The sequence below is a fragment of the Canis lupus genome, chromosome 34 (assembly GCF_011100685.1).
Source record: "Canis lupus familiaris isolate Mischka breed German Shepherd chromosome 34, alternate assembly UU_Cfam_GSD_1.0, whole genome shotgun sequence".
NCBI lineage: Eukaryota > Metazoa > Chordata > Mammalia > Carnivora > Canidae > Canis > Canis lupus.
Genome location: NC_049255.1, coordinates 32,556,173 through 32,570,300, shown reverse-complemented (window position 1 = coordinate 32,570,300; position 14,128 = coordinate 32,556,173).

Genomic DNA, 14,128 nt, shown 5'->3' with positions numbered 1-14,128 from the left:
ATCCTTAATGTATTTACAGTTGTCTTTTATAGGTGTGAGATTCAATTTTTAAAAACAGTATATAAAAAAAATAAAAATAAAAACAGTATATATAAAACAATTTTACTCTTGCGGCAGAGACCTCTACATAGTGAAGATTTTTGATGGTGGGCTTCCTCGGGATAGAGCTGCTGCTAGGCAATGGTGGCCTGGCTGGAGACGTCGTTTCACCCATCATTGCCTTTATCTGAGTGGAGCCTTGCAATTAGTTCTCATTCATGGAATTGGAATGGAGATGAGTGTGTCACTTGTGAGCCCAAATGATTAAGAACCAAGTGTTCCTCTTTAACCTTTCTCTTCTATACCATTGTGATGTCAATGTTGAAAATGTCAACCGCCGACCCTGGAAACTATTTAGAAGATGAGAGAGCCCATGTTAGCCTGGTGCCTCTGTCACTGTGTGTGGCAGACCCTCTCTGCTGCCAAAGCCACCAGGAGCAGTCACTGGCGTTGCACCGTGATGTGAGCAAGTGTTATAGTTTCATTGAAATTTTTTAAAAAATATTTATTTATGAGAGACACCAAGAGAGAGGCAGAGAAATAGGAGAAGCAGGCTCCCTGCAAGGAGCCTGATGTGGGACTCCATCACGCCCTGAGCTGAAAGCAGTCGCTCAACCTCTAGGCCACCCAGGCATCCCATAGTTTCATTGAAATTTAAGGAATTTTAATGACAATAGTAAATTAACTTAGCATTTTTGATGGGGTGCTTCTATAACAAGCTACCAAAATACACGATTCAATGAGGAAAGAAGCCAATGAGAAAAGATTACACTGAAAATCCAAATAAAGGGGCATCTGAGTAGCCCAGTTGGTTAAGCAACTGACTCTTCATTTCTGTTCAGGTCATGATCTCAGGGTCCTGGGATGGATCCCCACATCTGGCTTCACCCTTAGCAGGGAGTCTACTTGAGATTCTTTCTCTCCCTCTCCCTTTGCCCTTCCTCACCACCCCCCCAACTTGCATTCCCTCTTTCTACCTCTCAAATAGAAAAAATCTAAAAAAAAATCCAAATAAAAATGGTAAGTGAATTATAAAGATGATGTCTCCTTACTGCATGAAGAATAAAAGCAAGACTCTGCAGCCAGTATTTAAGGTCTTCCATAATGTAACCCCACATTTTTAGATTAATCTTTACTCATTGGTGCTTGGTTATGTAGCACATCTCCAATCTCTCACTTGGAGTGAGTGACCGCTAAATCTGCTTGCTCTGCCTGGAAATGTTTTTTTCTCCCCTCCTGCAAAATATCTGTCAAAACTCTAATATTGCTTCAAGACTTAGTTCAAATATTTCCTTTTCTAAAAATGTTATCCAAGTTTCTCTCAATTGCTACTTCTTTCCACTAACACTCTCCCCATATATCATAACAATTCTTTGTTTCAGCTGCTCATGTGCCAGTGGGCCAGGAAGAAGTGTGTATTTTTAATTGCACCATAATGAAGTCTTATTCATTTTTATGTTTCCCATAGGACCTAGGACTCTGCCTGCATCCTGGCAGTTACTCAATGAGGAGTCACTGAACTGAAATAAATAAGGAACTTTGTTAGAGACGCCGATACAGGTATATATTTGACTTATCAGTCTACACGAGATCCTAGAAGTTATAGATAATTATATAAAGCACATGTTTTAACTATAACAGTGACTAAGAAAAAGTACCTTAAGATGACAAAAGTTTATTTCTCTGTCAAGTAAAAGAAGTTTGGAGGTTGTTGATACATGGCTGAGATAAGAGTTCCATGACTCTATCTCCATGGTGTTATGTCTTAGCTCAGGCTGTTACAACAAATATCATAGACCGGGTATGTTAAACACATTTAATTTTCACAGTTTTGGAGGCTGGGAAATCTACAATCAAGATATCTTTTCTAAGTAACAGGACTCTGTTCTCTACCTGCTTTTCAGCAATTTAATTATAATGTGCTGCAGTGTTATTTTCACTGTGTTTATCCTGCTTGGGGTTGTTGTGCTCATGGATCCATGAGCTAAGAGTCAATACCAGATTTGGACATTTTTGGCCACTATTCTTCAAAACATTTTTCTTTCCTCTCCCCACTTCCTCTGGACTTGAATTAAAGATATGATAGACTGCATCACATCTCTCCACAGGACACAGCATTGTTCATGTTTTACTGTATGCATTGGTTTGCATAGTTTCCATTGTAATGTCTTTGAGTTGTTTAATCTTTTCTTCTGCGGAGTCTAATTTTCATTGAATTCCATCCGGTAGGATTTTCATTTTAGATATAATATTTTTTTAGCACTAACAGTTTCATTTAAAAAAAAACTTCCATTTCTCTCCAAATTTTATTTAGGTTCAATTATTAATATATAAATTTAAATTCTTGAGAATACATTGATAATTTTAAGTCCTTGTTAGCTAAATCTATAACCACTGTTATTTTGGGGTTTTATTTTTCAATTTATTGACTTTCCTTTTATTTGTGGATCACATTTTCTGCATTTTAAAATATGTAGCAGTGTGATTGGATGCTAGGTATTGTTATTATTGTTAGTATGTTGCTATATTTTGGATTTTGTTATCTGCCTTTAAAGAGAGATGAGGGATGGCTCACTTGGTTAAGCTTCTGACTCTTGGTTTCAGCTCAAGTCATGATCGTAGGGTTCTAGAATTGAGCCCTGGTGGGGCTCCCCCCGCTCAGTCAGGAGTCTGCTTGCCTCCCTCTACTCTGCCCCTCCTCCGCTCATTCTCTCTCTCTTTCTTTCTCTCTCTCTCTCCCCCTCTCTCTCTCCCTCTCGCAAATAAATAAATAAATCTTAAAAAAAATCTGTTGCCCTTTAAAAAAAAATAGAGTTGAGTTTTCTTTAGCAGCCATAAAATTACTTGCAGGTCAGATTGATCTTTTTGAAGCTAATGACAGAAAATTCAGCTATATACAAAAAAATGGAAACATGAAAGTGGAGAATATGATTTGTATATAAAAGGGTTCAATCTTGAAAGAACTCCTGGAAATTGCTGACCAAATTGCTTTTCCTGCTGATTGCTAAAGTCAGTATAAATAGTTACTTATTTAGTTTTATATCCTCATTTTTTTCAACTTGTTTCTACCTTGGTATCACTTCTTGGAAGAAAGAAGCAAAAACCTAGAACTCAATAGTGAAAGTGTAGATACATTGCCCTATTGCCTTGTGCAATGATTTGGTGCAATACAGGCAGCTCCTTCTTAACTTGATTTCCTTAACTTTATATCACCTCGAAGGGTTATATATGTGCATCCTAGAGAAGAGAACAAGAAGATAAGTTTAGATATCTTTGTAAATATTGAATTTAGCATAGAAATAATCATTTAAGGAGAGACAGAATATGATTAAGTGAGTTCTGCTCTGGTGCATTTTCAAAAGAGTTTAAAGAAGAACATTTTATTTAATCAAATTGCTTAGAGATTATTGAAGAAAAAATTTAAAAGTTGGGGTGTTTGAGCATTCTCAGATATTCCAATTCATAGCATATATATTCTTACCATACATTCTCCTCCTTTTAGAGATTTGTAGAATTCTGTGATTTGAATTTGCCTAGCATATTTATTTATATGCTTATTATATCAGTAGGTTAGGATAAAACCATAGCAAAACTGAAAAATACTAAAATAGTCCATTTCTATATGTAGGCATTCAAAGGAAAAAGTAATGCTAGTCATCTAAGACATTTAGGTAAAGTCTGTTACTAATTTATTCAATCTACCCACATGATGATGAAAAGTTAACAAAGCAGTCCACTATAGGGATTGATATTTAAGCTTTTTCAGATTCAACTTAAATTTCCCCAAAGTATTTTATCAGCAAAGTTAAAATAGGAATATGATTTCTCCTTCAGAAGTTATTGGTGTAGGATGCCCCAAATATATGATTTTGGTTGGTTCAGTTAAAAACCACCACCAGAAGAGATTTCTTTTTTTTTTTTTGTTTGTTTGTTAAAATATTTACTCTTTTACTTCTTGATTGTTAGGTTAATATTGCAATTGTACAGTGCATAGCAGTACTTCTCCAAGTGATTAAGACTCTATGAAGTCAAACTGTTCTCATAATAATTTTATGAAGTTATTTGTCTATTTCAGTCTAAGTCTCTCATAAGTGTACAATAGAGCTTCCATAGGCTATAACATGTATGACATTGCAACAAACTGAATGCAGAGATAAATAAAAGATTATTGCTGTTTTCTACTCATCAAGGCATAAAAGAAATATGAAAAATATAAAAAGGTATGACTTGTCTGCAGTTTTTTTTTCGAATTGGAAAAAGGTTTTTAAAATAAGAATACATTATGTGAACATTAATAATTTTATTTTTGCTGTTTTAAAAGGAATATAAATATTTTTAATTGCTCAGTTTTATTTCCTATTATGACAAATATCTAGCTCTTTGGTATGCTAAATGATTAAGTGTGGAAAGATTTCTTCAGACCAAAAAGTTTAAGAACCCTGAGTATATATCCATTTAGGCCATGATTCCATATGGCAGTTAGACATTACCAAAAATGAAAACAAAAATAAAACAAAACAAAAACCTGTAGATGACAAATGAGAGGGAGATGTAGAAACATGAGTCTGAGAAAGCAGGAGGATATGACACTGTGAAATAGGCACATCACAGTCAGAGAGAGATGCACACAATGTGGATAACTATTTTAAGTACAACAGCACCAATATCTTTCTCACACCCGAAAAGGAAACAGAATAGCTATAAAATCTTTTACATGATGACAGGACAGATGGACTATAGAGAGGAATTCAGCCATTGAAAATAGCCACAGAGAATCAATGCAAATTAAAAAAAAAATACATATGTGTGTGGATAATACATGTACGTGTGTGTGTGTGTGTGTGTGTGTGTGTGTATCCCCCTCTTAAGAGAATATAAATTAGAAAATGGTTTTGGAGACAGTATGCATCAAGAGGAAAGCAAAGCTCATTTCTATTTTCCCAGTGTTTGAAGAGATCTTTTCAGGGTAAATGAGAATTTCAAATAATGTTTAGTCAAGGTTGCCTGGCTATAGAAACCCACCATGCTGCAACAGGAAAGAGGATTTATGTGAGGATACAGAGATATTTTGGTTAGCAAGGGAAAAACTGCAAACAAGTTTTAGGAGAGACCAGAACCTAGAAGTGATCAACATCAAGTCCTCAGGACATTAAATTATTCTCCTTCCTTTTAAAACACTTTTTTGCTTCTCTCCGGTATACTGATAAATTCATTTGTCCCTGTAGATCAGTAGTTTTGCTGCTTCATGCAGGTGGCTAAATAGGACTCACATAAGTTCCCATGTTTACAAGCAAAGCTGCCCTCATTTTACCCATTCCAAATGCTTAGAATAATTGGATTGGCCCAATTTGGGTTTATATGCCCGGCCCTGATCGGATAGTTATTGTCTAGAGATAGTTTGGAGCTCCTGCTTATGAAAGAATATGTTAGCTCTCAGAGAAGTGTCTTATAAACAAGACAGACCTGCTTTTTACTGGAAATGAGATATGTAAATACATCTAACAAATTTCTATTTTCCTCTAGGTAACTTAGTTACCCTACCCAGTGTCCCAGCCAATCACTCGGGTAATCACAGTGCCTCGTGGTTTCAGTATATAAAAACTACAGTTTAGTAATTGGTGTAAAAACTCTTTTTTATATATCATTGTAGGTAACTGTTTCTGTAGAAATCTCCTGGACCATTCTCCTCATGAAACCTGAGGCTCCCTAAGCAACAGCTACACTCTAATGAAATTTCTTTCTCTGGGCAACAGACTCTAATAACCTAAATCAATCAAAACTTGTATATAAATGTGTGCAACCTGAGAAAATAATTATGGATGTATGTAGGTCTGCAGTGGAAGCAGAGAGTTGACTTTTAGCACCAGGATCAATTCTTAGAGTAGCATTCTGTCCAGAATGCTCTTTGTCAGGAGGCCCCATAACTGTTGGTAATGTTAGGACAACACTCAATTGGATGCATAAAATGGAAGGCCTAAACGCCATCCCTTCCCTATAGCCTGAGTCAGTGGGACACTCACCATCTTGTCTGACATGCAGTGATGGACCTCTCCTGGAACAGCCAAAAAACAGAACTGTTTTCTTAGTAATGTGACCCATTCGCCTTGAATCCTACCTAGGGAATGCGGAGAAAATATAACACCTAACTCTTTGGCCACATATCATCTCTTTCATTCCTTTAGTTAAGGGGAGACATTGGAGCTAGAATTTAAGCTTGACTATGTCTTACAAGTACTGTCTTACATATGTCTCTATATAAGTACCCATTTAATTAAAGGGGAAAAAATAATTGCTATAGGTCCACTCTTGGGACTAGAAAGTTAGATCTTAATTAGTCTAATTTAGAAACTAGGGCAATAGGACATGTGCTACAGTTACAGTTCTTTTTAAAAAATAATTTATTTGAAATCTCCATTCTCAATGCTTATCATGGTTGTACTCAGAAATATTTCCTCTAGCCTTTAGCAGATCCTAGGGAGCCGATTTGATGTTATCAAACTCCCTGCCATCATCTAACATAGCTAACAACTGATGTACTCAAAAGGATACTCTCCCAGATATTGAAATTGGGTGGTAATACTTAGGAAACAGGACCAAAACCCAACCCCCAAATCTTCTCCTGGCTACCTATTGCTGCCCTAGGTTCAATATCACCCTTAGAATCAAAGAAGAGGGATTGAATCCCCTGCTATAAACTTCCTCAGACTATGCTTTCTTTCCATGTAAAAGTCTGCAAAACCAAGGAGTATGTCCATCAAAAGTTTGGGACTCTCTTCTAGACCAAGCTTTGGATACCTGAAATCCCAGAATTTACTTCCCAAACAACTCAAGCCTACTTCCAACATTTGTGCAAGGCATTCTTAGAGTCTGTTATCTCTAGGAAATATTGCACAGCTAAAGGCCCCCTCTGAGACCCAAAAAGGACCAAAAGACTGGTTGGTGTTTACAGGGACATAGATGGAGCTTGGACTTACAGGTTGGGAAGGGCATGCAACCAGGCCCCTCCTAGAGTGGGGTCAAAGCAGGAATGGAAGAGAAAGGAATGGGTTACCTCCTTTTGGGCACAAGGGACTGGCTTTCTCTTGCTGCCATGTATTGTTACAGAATCCCAATGAATTCAAGAATTCTAAATTCAAACCTGGCCTTTCAGGTTATTATGGTTTATTTCTCAAAATAGGAGAGTAGCCATTTTCTTTAAATTCTTGGCTTGATTTGGGCCGCCATTTGTATTCTTTCCAGGGACTAACAAATGTTAGAAGTCAGCATGCCCAGATTCTTGGTAGTTTCTAGAAAAATGCAAATGCCTTATTCATATATGACTTTTTGCCCTAACTCTAAAATATTTGTTTGATAGGCTGAGCTGGACAGGAAGAGATAAAAGCAAAATCCTCTGGCAACTTAAAGTGGAATCAGATAGGCGGCTTGTTTATGCCTCTCCCAAGCCCAGAGCTACATTTCATCTCCTCATATTCAATCTTCAAAAGCGAGAGAAGGTGAATCTAAAGAAATGCCTGACAAAGGAGAGTGGAGGATAAAGGGTTCACTTTAAGACACAGAGAACATCAAACTAAAACAATCTATTCTAGGATTCCTGCATCTGAGACTGACCACGGGCCCTGAAAGACGTTTTCTCCATCTATACCGCCTGGGTGGGATTTCTTAGTGAAGAGGGACTGAAAATCACCATTGAGATATTACTTGTATTTCTTGAACATTTATTAGGCTAAGAAACTATAGGTTGAATGCTTTCTTCCGTGACTCATTTTGCCATTATAATTAAGTCCAGCACAAAAATCACTTTCAATCACTTGTGACAGATTGGTACCTGGACTTGGCAGACCAAATAGACAACTGAAGCTAAGATTATTGTGCAGAGAGCAGACTGAGAAATGCTCTCGAGTCATGCCCATTAGAGAATCAGGCCTCAGTGAAGTCAGTGTGTGCCCAGGTGTGCCCTCACTTACACAAACACAGCCTTCAGTGATGTACCAGGCAGAGCCAGGATTGCTCTCTCACAGCATTCAAGTAGCAGCCTGAATGCTAAAAATTCAAATTTCTTATCCTCCTTCTCATCTGGTAAATTAATACTGCAGTATTTTTTTTTTATGTTGTTAACCTCTAGGTACCTTACCATTTATGGAATTTTATGACACCTACTATGAGAGTACAAATCAGCTGTCAGGAAAGTTGACAACGTCAATATTATTCACTGCTGATCTTCTGATCAACTGCCATATTTTCTGGCAGGTCGAAATTAGCCAGATGGTCTGTTTTCAAGCTTGATGTTATATCTAGCTATGTGGCAATGTAAGTGCTCATAAAGCCTACCCTTTGCAGGGTTCACCCTGTGTGTAAGCAGGTTAGGTGGCTGCCTCTGAGGCATGATTTCGGAAGCTGCAAATCCTCCCTATTGCTGATATTTTAAAACATCGACTCTGCACCTACCATTGTACTAAAAACCCCTGCTAAATGCTAGAGCTAGTAAGACACAGTCTTGCTTTCCAAGTCATTAGTGTTATAAAAGTAGCAGACACAGTTGACTTGCCAAGGTGTGCAGAATTCTTGTAGGAAAGGGGCTCCTTGTCGTTAAGTAACTAGGTCTCTTTGTTGCCTGTGTTAAAAATGCAAACATGGAAGATAAAACTCACTGGTCTATTAATATCTATATTAGTTAGGTAAAGGCTAAATTGCTATTTAAAAAGTAGGTCCCAAACATAGTGGCTTTACAAGATCCATCAGTTCTTAGGAAATATCTTCATTTGCATGATCAAAGCTGAGTTACAGATATGTCCATGTCCTGGCTCAAGGCAAGGGAAAAGAGCACATGTTGGGGCAAGCAATTTTCTTTTCTTCTTTTTTTTTTCTTTTTATTTTTAGCAATTTTCTTTTAAACCAAAGAAGCAGAAATTGCACTTACCACTTCCTCTCATATTCTCTTGGTAATAACTAAGTCACATCCTGGAGACAGCTGCAAAGGAGGCTGGAAAATATAGTTTTAGCTGGGTAGCCACGTACTCAGTATGAACTCTATTCTATGGAAGAATAGAATTATGGATTTTGATAGACAACTAGCGGTCTCTACCACAGAATCATTAAAAACATAAGCATGCTCTGCATAGCCCCCTCAATAAAGTAGCTATTGCTTTAGTAAATCTTGAAGTTACGGGATGTAGGAATATTTTTAATGGGGAGAGAGTGAATAAGCATTCTGTAGACTAGTCGGGCCTGATTGTGAGTTGAGTGTGGAGATGAGACTACGCTTGCCTAAGAGAAACTTAGGAACCCTATGAGGGACCAACACAATGGAGCTGGTAGGAAAACAAGGTCAAGGTCTTCCCAGAGCTGTCTTCCCATATCAGTAATTATAAGACTCAAATATTCACTTTTCAGAAACCATATTGTACCTATCCCTGCCTCTCTGGTTGGAAAGGTCATATAGGTGTGGACGTTACCTTTGGGTGTTTCTATATATATAAAAATATTTTAGCATTAATGTTGGAAAAAATCATTTTAAATTAGTGTATTTCCACCAGAAATTTCATACTCTTTTTTTTCCTTTTTGACATCCTTATTCGGATTTTTAAAGTAAAAATTAAAATATATAACGAAGATCATAGGTATGTATTTATACTTAGTCATTTAAGATTTTTTGAAATGCTTGTTGTCGCTGGGATTTGGTAGTTATGTGATGATCTGGCGCCACCCAGCAGACCAAGCGAACATTGACTTCCTTGCCTTCCTACAACTCGGGGCTGAGCGTGGAACCAGCACACAGGAAAGCATTCCTGGCGGTGGACTGAGGCAAGCTTCCTCCAAAACAGCTTGCCCTCCCCACTCTGGGGTCACTAGGCAGGCCGTTCAGAAACTACTAGAAGAGAAAACTGTTGTTTTGGATTAGATGATTATGATTATTTTTTTTTACACTGAAGTATTTTATTGTATGCTGCTGCCAGTGAATATAAAATAATCTCCCTTGTGAAATAGAAATTTGTGAAAATTCAGAGAGGTCGATGTTAAGGACTGACAAAAGTAGGAGGTTATGTAGTATGGCCCGTGTTAGAGGGATGAGCTTTTGTACAAGCTTCACATTTAGTTCTCCTTTGAATATTCACTGGTTCCTGAAAAGTGATTTGGAAAACCACCAAAAGATTTGTTTTACTACAAAAAGGGACAGAACAGGCTTTCTGGGGTCTGAAAGGATTCGTACTTGAAGATAGACCAGGTAACAGGGGGTCGTTGGGCATTCTGCAGACAGAAGTGTTTCAAGTCTCCAGCTGCCTGGAAGACGTTCATGAGGTTGAGCCCAGCTTGTTAAACCACTTTCTTCACGTGCTGACGCTGGAGGAACCAGACCTGGTGCTTCCAAGTGTGGGGCAGATTCATCTGTGAGTGGATCGGTCGGGTGGTGGATCCTCAGGGCCTTGAATTAAAGTCTTATTTTTTAAATGCCAAGTTCTACACACAAAATTAGGATTTTTTTCCACTTTGTACAATATCCATTCCCCCCCTTTGCAGGAATAAAGTTGGAGTTTTGGTCTTTACTACCACTCCTTAGAGTCCTTCTCATTCCCTTTGCTTTCATTTCTAGAAATCACAGTGCAGAGCTCAGAGAACCCACTAATCTGTGATGCAATTTGAATTGTAAGACATTTTCCTAGATGTATGCATGGTACTGGAATTGGGGCTATCTTAAGGAGAAACATTTTATCTACAGGACTGTAATTTAGATTTCTCCAATATTTACCTCTTTTCTACACACCCTTTCCATCACATGAGTTCCCTGGAGAGTATCTCCATTGTATAAGTTACAAAGAAAGATGTATCAAATCTTTCTACTCTTTGTTGTAAAAAATATAAGTAGGCTTTTGCCCAAATTGCCTTTAAGTGCTTATTACATTCTTCTTTATAAATGTATGCCCTTTCTAGACCCTTCACATAGACAGCACTGTTGATAAAAACAGTATTAAGAGCTAATTATTTTTTAAGACGTCACTTAGGTGGAAAATCAACGTAACATAAGAGAAGCTATGATAATCTCTCCAGTTGGGAAGAGTTTATTGGTCACTTAAATTGAAGAAAGTGCCTATGGCCTCTTTCTGAAAGTCCTTAGTAGACTTTTTAATTATTGGTGACACCAGTTATTGATTTCAAGTCAGAAGTTCCTATTCAGCTCAAAAGTCAAGATCCCTAAAAAAAAAAAAAAAAAAAGAAAAAAAAGTCAAGATCCCTCAAAGAATAACCTATATTTTTCTTCACCTCCATTTATTATTCAGTCTTCAATCGAATACAGTCGGGTTTTCATCCCTTCTCTTCATGAAAGTCATTCTGTTAGAGTTGGGAGAAATCTTCCATTCTCCAAATGCAAGGACTGTGCTTCGGTCTTCACTTTGTTGTAGCATTTAGCTCCCCTGGATGCTATCCTCTAATTTATCTCTCTTCTTGATTTCCTGATTGACTTTTTCTGATTATTATCCTATCTTTTCCTTCTTTGTTTCTAAAGAAGTTTCCTCTTCCTCTGTCTACCCTTTCTTAAGATGGAGTTCAAGGGTCTGTATTTGGCCTTGTACTTGTCTCTTGGGATCTTTCAACCATTCCAATGACAGCAGTCACTGTGACTTTCTCTAACGTGACCTCATTCCTGTCCTCAAACCCACATATTCAGTTGCTGACTGGACATTTCCAATAATATCTCACAGATATCACAAAAATATCCAAAGCAAATTCACTGCCTTTCTTCTCAGTTGTGATTCTCCTCCTTTATACTATTTTGATGAAAAGCATCCATCCAGTTTCCCAGCAAGAATCCTTGAAGATTCTAGAAGTCTTCCTATTGTCACCTCCCATCTGTACCAAGCATCCAAGAAGTGACTAGTTTCTATGAATTTTAGAAATGAAATATATCTCCAGTTTATTACTTTTCTCTATTCCTACTTATTCTTCATTAATTTAAGCCATCATCATCTCTTAGTAACTGGAATAATTACTAATTAATAGTCTCTCTCTCTCTCCTCCCCTTCAAAACTTCTTTGACAATTCCACCAGAGTGAAAAGTCCAAATCTGATCTTATTATTTTCCATATGAAAAAGTTCTAATAATTAGAAGGATGTTGAAATATCTTACCATTATAAGGGCACCAGGGTGGCTCAATTGGTTAAATGTCTGCCTTAGGCTCTGGTCATGATCTTAGGTTCCTGTGATCCAGGCCCATGTCTGGCTCCCTATTCCCTGAGGAGCCTGCTTTTCCCTCTCCCTCTGCTCCTCCCTCCTGCTTGTGTGCTCTCTCTCTCTCAAATAAGTAAAATATTAAAAAAAAAAAGAAATCTCCTACCATAATTATAAATTCATCCATTTCTTTTTGCAAAAATGTTAGTCTCCTGTGAATTTGTCTATATTTTGTTTGTTTCTGTAAAGTTCTGTTTCATTTTACTTTTTAGCTCCATTTTTGAGATCATGCACATTTAGATAAATTAGGTCATTTTGATTAATTCATCTAGTTATCATTATGAAAATCTCTCTTTATCTCTGGCAATACTCCTTGTTCTAGAGTCAACATTTTCAGATATTAATATAGTCATATCAACTTTCTTCCTATTGGGATGTGCATGGTACGTCTTTTCCATCCTGTTACTTTCAACCTATTCACATTGCACTTAAAATGACGTTCTTATAGAGAGCATATTACTAGTATTAGTAATTATTTTTTAACTATTGCTAATTATTATTAGTACTCATTTTTAATCCCTCTGACAACATCATTTTTTTCTTTGGCATGTTTATTCCATTTACATTTAATGTAACTGTTGATATGGTTTGCTTGGTGTTTAACATCTTTTATTTTCCATTTGTTTTCTTTTTTTCTTTTGATCTTACTTTCCTCTTTTAAAAAAAGTTAATCTAGGGGGAGTCTAGGTGGCTCAGCTGGTTAAGCACCTGCCTTCAGCTCATGTCATGATCCCAGAGTCCTGGGATTGAGCCCTGTGTCAGGCTTTCTACTTCACAGGGAGCCTGATCCTCTCTGTCCACCTCCACCCCCCTGCTCTGCTCATGCTCTCTCTCTCTTTCTCTCAAACAAATAAAAAATAAGATCTTTAAAAAATTAACCTAGTATATTTTAGTGTTTTATTTTATCTAACCTGTTGGGTTTTTATTTTATTTTTCTGAGTAGTTGCTCTAGGTATGCACCTTTAACCTATCATATTCTATCTTAAATTAATGTTATTTCACTTCATGTCTAATGTAGGAAGCTCACCAAATTATAATCCATATAGCTCCATTTTATCACTTATAATTCTTATATATATATATGACCATTACATCTTATAAACCCCACAATATAAATGTTTTTTTTTTTTGCTTTAAGTAGTCAGATGTTTTTCAAATAAATCAGAGGATGAAAAATAATTGGAGGCATATTTATCTCCTTATTTCCCATTTTCAGCATTCTTCAATTCTTCTGTAGATCTGAATTTCCAAATAGTATCATTTCTCTTCAGACTGAAGAACTTCTTTTAGCATTTCTTGTAGTGCAGGTCTGATGGCAAGAAATTCTCTCAGCTATCATTTATCATGTATTTATTTATCTAAAAATGTGTGTGATTTACCTTCATTTTTGAAGGCTTTTTTTGCTACCTATATGATTCTAGGCTAATTTTATATTCTGGTTGTTTTCTTTTAGTACCTTAAAGATATCAATCCATTGTGTCAGCCTTGCAGTCCTTTTAATGAGATTGTTACTTCTCGGTGTGTGTTATACATTTTACTCTGACTCTCTGGCTCCTTTTAGAATTTTCATCTTTACATTTGACTTTCAGTAGTGTGACAGTGATATGCCTAGGTGCACTTTCTATGAATTTATTCTACTTGAGATTCACTAAACTTCATGGGTTTCCAGTTTATGTATTTTTAAACATATGAGGAAACATTTCTGTCATTATTTTCTAAGGTTTTTTTTGTCCTGCCCATTCTCTCTTTCCTATCCTTCTGGGACTCCAATTTCATATATATTTGACTGCTTGATATAATTCCACAGTTCAACTAATGCTTCTGTTTGGTGTATTTTTGTCTTTTCTTTCTATGCTTTACTTTTCA